Source organism: Procambarus clarkii, chromosome 72, assembly GCF_040958095.1.
Source record: "Procambarus clarkii isolate CNS0578487 chromosome 72, FALCON_Pclarkii_2.0, whole genome shotgun sequence".
NCBI lineage: Eukaryota > Metazoa > Arthropoda > Malacostraca > Decapoda > Cambaridae > Procambarus > Procambarus clarkii.
This window is the reverse complement of record NC_091221.1, coordinates 24,595,798-24,604,432: the sequence shown is the minus strand read 5'-3', so window position 1 is coordinate 24,604,432 and position 8,635 is coordinate 24,595,798.

The following is an 8,635-nucleotide window of genomic DNA, read 5'->3' as shown; positions in this document are numbered from 1 at the left end:
CATTTCCTGAGCTGATCTCTGGACATTGGGATGAGCAACTGTTCCAGTTGAGTCTGAAGGGGTTGCAACTGGTAGGCTTGTCACTACCGAAGAAGTGACAGTTGATCGCAAATTATAATTAAGTACACTAGGCATAAGGAATAGAGTACACAAAAAAATTAAAACACTCGAAAAAAATATCAAATTTGGCTAAGGTAAGGAAATGGCAGAAATTCAAATTGTTAAATTGCACTAGGCAACAAATAATTAAAAACAAGCTAGTTACTAGTGTTATTAGTAAATTCAAAGGTGAGAGAAGAAAGAAATAATTGTTTTTAGCAGTTTATTTTGCACAATAGAAATTTGCTTTGAGATTTCCACAGACAATAGAACATTAGATTTTTTTTATATTTCTCCAGACCTAACTTTGAAATTTATCCTTTCAGCATTTTATTTTAAACTTTTACCATAGCATGTTACACTTGTGCCTGTGTCCAATTTCTTTTTGCTAAACCCATTTTTCTTGCATTGCCACTTGTTGTGTTGAATCATTTTAATGAAATTTTGCATTTGCACTTTCCAGTTTATATTCTAAATTGCTGTGCTTAGCCTGGTTTAATTAATTTCCATGCCTCTAATTCCAGTCATATTCATACCAGATTGCTAATTTCTTTCTTCTCTCACCTTTGAATTTACTAATAACACTAGTAACACAGTTAATGAATAATGGAATCACTGAAATGCAGGAAATATTGAAATGACTCAGGGAAACTGTGGAAATGGAGTACTGAACCAGCTCCAATATTTAACAACTAATTTAATTCAGCGAATTAACCATTCGCTGAATGGTTAATTCACAGGATATTGTGGATAATATTATGTAAATCACTTTTTAGAACTTGCCACAGAGGTCTCATCTATCAATTACTTATCTCTCAGTTCATGAGAATCATCAGTAGCCAAAATAGGAGGAAAGTCGTGAAGATCTGAAGAGGCACATGCAAGGGTTTGTTTACATCTACATCATGTGGAATGACCTTCCCAACCATGTTAAAGACTGTACCTCTCTCAACCAGTTTAAGTTAAAAACGAAGCTATACCTAATAAATTCCCTGTAACCTACCTTACCCCTCTGTTGTCAACCCATGTATGTTTTTTTTTTTTTTTTTTTTTTCAAATCAACGCTGTTTGAATGTAATTTTCTGTAATAATTTGTAATTGTATTTGTGCTGCTTTTTCAACAATGTTCCCCCCTCTTTTACCTCTATTTTTATTTGTTCTCAACACATTTTATTCTTTTTACCCATTAGTTTTAAGCTTTAGTCATTAATGTTTTTCCTGCCCGAAATGCTTTGCGTAATAGTGGCTTTAGGCATTGTATGTACTAGCTCTATCTATAAAGCCAACAAACTTTGTAAAATCTCTTTATGTATGTACCTTACCTAAATAAAAATTATTATTATTATTATTATTATTATTATTATTATTATTATTATTATTATTATTATTATTATTATTATCTGGTGCGACAGGCATGCGCTCGTGGCGGCAGTGGCGCGAAGCTCGTGGGACCACACACTAGGAATGTGTGTGATGTTGAGGGCGCGACAATAATTATATCGTCCAATGGCGAGTGAAGGCCAGTTGCTATGGAGGCGTGTAGACAGAAGTTCACTGTAGAATGGTGTAGCAGAAGGCTGTAGCGATGGTGAGAGGAGGAGACGTGGTGGCGTGAGTGGGAGCTGGCGATGCTCGTCAGACGGTTGCAGTCTTTTTTTCACCAATTGTTTCTCAATAAATTGCACAACATGGCTGCAGAACAGTGGAAGTTCGATAAGATGATTGCAATAGCTGGAACGGTACAGGCAACACACAAGGCTTGTTGATGTGGGCTTGGGTGGCAGTGGTGGTGGTGGGTGGGTGCTGCAGGTTCCCAGGTGGCGCGAGATTCAAAATGGCTGGCGCGGGAATCTCCCTTTCTAATCGCTGATGAAATAGCGTTCTCCCAAGAAAATATTGGCCTTACTTTTGAGACGTTGACCTAGGGTAGTGGTTGATGGTAGGACCCCGGACTGGTACAATATCATTGAATATTGATGCGCGGGAGGCAGGAGGCGCTGGACACACGTGATATGGGCACTTGAAATTTCGTAGCTCAGAAAATTCATTCTGAATCACACCGCTTCTACCAGTATTCGTTACCTTCTTGGATGTTTGTTGGTTGTAGTTATACACAGTAGACACTTCAGTAGTTTTATTGAGTGAGGTAACAAGGTGTATAACTGGCCAGCCAAGGTCCAACCTACTCTGGGTCTGTGAGAATACAGAGGCCCGCTGGGAGCACGGCTGGTGTCTGCTCTGTCTGGTATGATGTCAGAGGCCTACTCGCCTGTGATTGGTTGTGTCTCATCCATCATACAATTTGAGTATTAACAAACAACCTGTGTCCATTTTGAGGTATAGGAGTAGATACTCTCCTATGTTACAACATTTAGCTAGATAAAAAAAATTCTAAAGTTTGTTTATAATCTTTTTCTGATATCTCCTCGTCTTTCAGTTTATTTTAAAACTTATCACGTGAAGGCAGGTGTGGTTCATCTAGTACACTCATAGAGGATAAGTAATCATACCAGAATGCTTGTTTACCCTTCAACAGTTTAGGGATGGCCTTTTTATTTACTCCCTTTAACATAGCCAAAGTGAATGTGGTGTGTTTTCCACTATCAGTATGATCTTTCGCTATTCTTCCTAGCGATCTATTGAGAAAGCTAAACTGTCCAAAAATCGTAAGTTGTTCACATCCACTTCCATAAACTTAAATCCATCTCTAGCTAATATATCTATTTTCATCCCCGGTCTATCTTTGATCTCGTTTAGGATTACTCCTAAATCGTAGGAAGCGTTGTGAGAAAAAGTGAACAGGAACTTGTATAAATTTATGCACTACAAATTACATCTATCACAGTAAGCCGATTTATAATTGTGAAATCTGATTGTGTGGTCATGATGTCTGGCTTTGATTACATCATCCCCGTTAAAAGGTTCATCACTGAGTTCACAGGCTGTTTTTGTCTCAAATATAGCTTGCTGTTGCTGAGACATGTGAAGTTCATAAGAAACTAACCCCCTCTTGATTCTAGCCCATGTCGTTTCTAGTGTGGTTACAAAGTGATTAACTGCATTCTTACTCAAATTGGAGTCATTCTCAACAATATTCATCTGTCTGTCAATGATAATGTACGCATACGCTACTGCATTGTGACGTGATTCTATCATTCCTTTAGGGTTCGAGTGATCTAACATACACTCAGTCATAAAAGGACATGTGACTAGGACCATACCCCCGTCCATAGTTACGAAAAGTAATCTTTCTCTATGGTGGATAATATTTGAGTCTGATGTACTTTACATGTACTTTCATGAGCTTGCATACGATCTGGTGGGAGCGATATCAAACAACAATGACAAAAGCTGTGGTGTTTAGGGATGAAATTGGCATTACCACCCATTTATACAAGATACTGGTTAAAATCTTTAATTAATAAATTAATACCAAGTGTTGAGCTTCCAACATCAACAGTGTTATGACATCTTTATATCCGCCTCTTCCCTTCCTACCTAGTGGGATATAGTAACGTTGATGCCTCACATTTTCATCTCTTTCTAGTGAACAGATGAATATACTAACTTTATTCATTTTCCCTACCTTGGTTATGTCCTCAAATGTTACTGCAGAATTAACATCGGCAGGCCAATTAATGTGTCTGAGACATCATCTCGCTTCTCCACATCGTTTGTGAATATTAACTAGATGCATTCCCTTAGCTAAACATTTATAAGCTGCAACACACTGCATGAGGCATACATTAGCCTCACCCTCTGGATTGAAAACCAGCTGCTTTCCATGCAAGCCTTCGGGATACTCTACATGTGAGCCTAATCTTATTGGTTGTTCAATCTAAGTGCATTTGATGTAAAATCCTGTGAGCCGCTCAACCAGGACATAGGACCCCTCCTTCTCTTCCAAGTAAAGGGATATTTTTTCCTTCAATTCATCAGCCCAATAATAAGTGCATCTACCTCCTCTTGAGTTACGGTACGCCCCTAACCTCGTATGGGAAAACCATAATTATTTTTGTGGTCGAATGGGTCCTCCTCCTCACTGTCTTGTTGTACATTTAAATTGCTCACAATTAGTGTGATGTCTGGGTAAATTAGGAGGGGGGGATGATGAGGAGAGAAAAGGGACCGAATCTCATTAATGAAAAAAATCTCTGTACGTTCTCAGATAGAGCCCTGGGGAGGTGTTAACATGGTCTGGTATAGAGAATGAAAGGCGAACATAACTACCATTGTAATTATCAATTTGATCCAGTAGCCGAGGTTGAATTTCTAGCGCAGGTGAGGGAGAGGGAGTGAGGGGTGGTGGGGAAGAAGGGGGAGGGCAAGCAGGGGTGGGTGATGGTGAGAGCCCCCACCCTCCGCCATGAATTGGCGAGGCTGGGCTGTCAGCTGTTACGCTTGACATTGGTAACCACTGAGAATTGTCGGACAATAAGGAGGCAAGGTCATCTGATCAGTCATATGAGTCAAGGCTATTCTCACTTCTCCCTCTGATGATGATGATGTTGTTCTCATGGATTGTGACACTGTTAACTCCACTACTGTCACTGCGGCTGCTGATAGTACATCCACTGCTGATGCTAGATGGTGGTATAGGAGTGGGAGAGGATTGGAGAATTGAGTGAGTGTGTGAACGCTCCCCTCCCTCTCCGCGAGCTATGGGCTGAGTCATCTATGGGTAATGTCTGCTCCGCTGAGCTGTCACTGCTGAGCTGTCACTGCTGTCCGTGTCTGTCTCATTGTCGCTCTCACCGCTGGTGGATACCAAGTCTACGCACACTGGTGCAGAATCAGTAGAATCTGTAAAAAAGAACAAACATATTATCATCTCTAGAAAGAAAAACATTTATATGGTGGTATTAACTTATGAGCCAGTGTGGGGGCAGGGCATGTCTGCGGCTATGAGGGTTGTTGATTTGTGGAACCAATTACCGCGTAACGTGGTGGAGGTGGGGTCCTTCGATTGTTTCAAGCGTGGGTTGGACAAGTATGTGAGTGGGATTGGATGGTTATAGATAGGAGCTGCCTCGTATGGACCAATAGGCCTTCTGCAGTTACCTTTGTTCTTATGTTCTATGAATCCTTATCGGAGTGTTAACTGGACGGGATAACGAGCTGCTAGCCTCATTCTGTCGTCCTGGATGATGAGGTGATTGGACGTGTATGTCATTAGCTCTCCTTAATGGAGTGTCGAGCATGAGGGATAATGATTCGATTACGTCTGTCCATCGCTCCCATCGATTGCGGTATGGACTATAGCAGAAAGTGGAAACATCGATATTCAGCATGGATGTAGGAGGGAAATAATAATATGTGAATACCTGCTTGCCTGTGTATGATGGAAAAAATGTAATACAGGCGTGAGAAGAATATATTGAGCTTACGTTTGTGGGATGCAACATTTCGGCGTTGTCCACCTCGATGCTCTGGTGGTTCAAGTATGTTTATTGAGATAAGAAAGAAATACATCTCAAAGGGATAGAGTAGCTTAGGTTATTTCTACCCCCCCTCTACTTCAAGTCCCTCAAGGGGCGCACAAATTCAGTGAGTACAAATAGACAAATAACATTACAAGAATCCCATTTAACATTGCAGGTTAATATAGTAAGCACAGCTTATAGTTGTTACACTCTTGGGGCAAAATTCTTGTAGCTCCTAAGTATACTGTCTTATCATACCATTATCACACATCCAAACAATTTGATGTGATACACTACTTATTTCCTTATTTCTATAGTTATCAATAAGTTGACACTCTAATACATAATGTTCTAAGGTGTGGGCGTGCAGCATACTACTTAATTTACACTCCTTATCATTTTCACTGACATCAACACCGTATTGCCAGATATATTTGTATCCTAATCTTAATCTCATGTAAATTGAATCCTTCCAAGTAGACTTTCCTTTACCATAGGTGAAGGACGAGTTTGTATTTATTACTGAATAATTCTTAAGTGTGTTACTACTGTCCACCATTGCTATTCTCTTTATCATTTCTTCACCCTCTTGGATCATCTTGATTTTTGTTTTTATTTGTTTCAAGGTTAACTGGCATACAACATCAACAAGAGTTTTTTTCCGTGGCTCTCTTCGCTATCTCATCAACTACCTCATTCAACAGTATTCCCACATGTGAAGGGATCCACATGAATCTTACTTTATACCCATTTTTTTCTAATTTCTTAACATTCTCTCTACACTCTATCACAATATTCTGGTATACTGGGCGTCTGCTATTTAAAGACTCTAACGCTCCTCTGCTGTCAATAAAGAAGCAGGCATTTTTACCACATTTGACTACTTCCTGTAATCCTGCTAATACACCTTGGAGTTCAGCCTACGTTGAAGAGACATTGTCAATTAAGCGACGTCCAATAACGGTATCTACAGTGCCGATGTCAGTGTACTCCCTGATCAAGACTCCACATCCTGCCTTCCCATCCCTAGCTACTGACCCATCACAATATACATGTAGAGTGTTTTCTGTAGGCAATTTTCTAATTATACAATCATATGTTGCCCCCAGCTCTCCTATTTCATACATACTTTTTTTCTTTTGCAAGGTGGTAATTGCTACATCTACATTACAATCCTCCCATGGTGGTGTGAGTTTTCCCTTGGGCACAGCAATACACTATGTAATAACATCATACTTAATAACATTAGAACTTAAGGTATTCATATATGCTCTTTTCTTCATCATACATTGTTCATTACTTCCCACCTTTTGAACCGAGAGGATTAATTCATTAGCTCCCCCATCTCTCATTAATCTAATGGCAGAGGCTACATTTATCTCTGTAACTCTATCACCAATACTCTGCAGATTCAACTCCATCCTCATTATCTCAGTCATAGCATTTCTTGGGCATCCTAAGATAATTCTCATGGCTTTATTTTGTAACTTCTCCAACTTGCCCATCGTACCTTTACCAAAACAAGAAATGACAGGTGCAGCATAATCATTAAGAGATCTTACAGTACTCAAGTATATCATTCGTAGCACAGGGACTCCCACTCCCTTTCCACAGCATGCCAAGGACTTCAGAGGTTGTAATCCCTTCCGACATTGACCCAACAGTCTGTTCATCTCAGCTTCCAAACTCTCATGGGTATATCCAACATATATGCCTAAATATTTATATATATTAACTCTATATTTTTACCGTTTATTTTCAATATAATGGGCCTCCGACTTCTACATTCAAACTTAGTTTTGTCTTCATTAACCACCAGTCCCATATGGTGACACAGGTTTCCGAAATTATCCAACACTGTTTGAACCTTTTGAAATATCATCGGCATATATGATCGGAGTTTTTCCATTTGAGTATCTCTCAGATGCTATCTTATTCATTAGTACATTAAACAGGGTGGGACTCAACACTTCTCCCTGAGGTGTGCCGAGTTCAAAAGATCTCACACCTGACATACATTCTTGATACCACACCTGAGCCTTCCTTTTTGTAAAGATAATCCCCTATCCAGCGCAATAATCTCCCTTTAACACCAAGACCAGCTAATTCATATAAAATAACCTCTTTGTTGGTTTTATCAAAAGCTCCTTGTAAATCAATAAAAATTCTATAATAATCATTATCATTAGCTAGACATAATACAGTCAGAGGTACTTTTTCCTCTGAGGAACCCGAACAAATTACTAGACAGCTGATCACCTATTATATATAAAAATCTATTTAAAATGATCCTCTCCATCATTTTACAAAAACACGAGGTTAAGGACACAGGTCTGTACTCTCCATTGGCTTTAGGGATAGGGATCTATCTTGAGGTTATCTTGAGATGATTTCGGGGTTTTAGTGTCCCCGCGGCCCGGTCCTCGACCAGGCCTCCACCCCCAGGAAGCAGCCCGTGACAGCTGACTAACACCCAGGTACCTAATTTACTGCTAGGTAACAGGGGCATAGGGTGAAAGAAACTCTGCCCATTGTTTCTCGCCGACGACTGGGATCGAACCCAGGACCACAGGATCACAAGTCCAGCGTGCTGTCCGCTCGGCCGACCGGCTCCCGATCATAGCTTTTTTCTATTTACTGGGAATACTGCCCTCTTTATAACTGATATTAAAGAGGTCTAACAGTGGGCTTTTCGTCATAATGGCAAGTTCATTAAGTATTTCATAAGTTACTTCATCCTCCCCAGGGACGGTAGATTTCCCAACTTTAATCGTCATTATTAGTTCTTCTCTGGTAATACCTGTGCAAGTGACATCACCACTGTTACCTGCTTTAAGTATAAAATCCTTTCTTAGATCTTTCCAAGAATCTAGTGACTCTCTCGTTACAGCGGGTAATGAACTAAGTTTGGCAGCTTCCGCTCATTTATTTACGAGACCATTTGCAAATCCTTGTTGGTCAGGATGTGCAACAAAATTATGCTTTTTACCTCTTACTTTATTTACGTCTTGCCAGATTTCCTTCAAGTTTCTGTTACTCCCAACTTTCTCTGCAAACTCCTGCCAATACTTGTTCCTAATTTCCTTTCTCTTCTCCCCACACAGCCTAGCAAC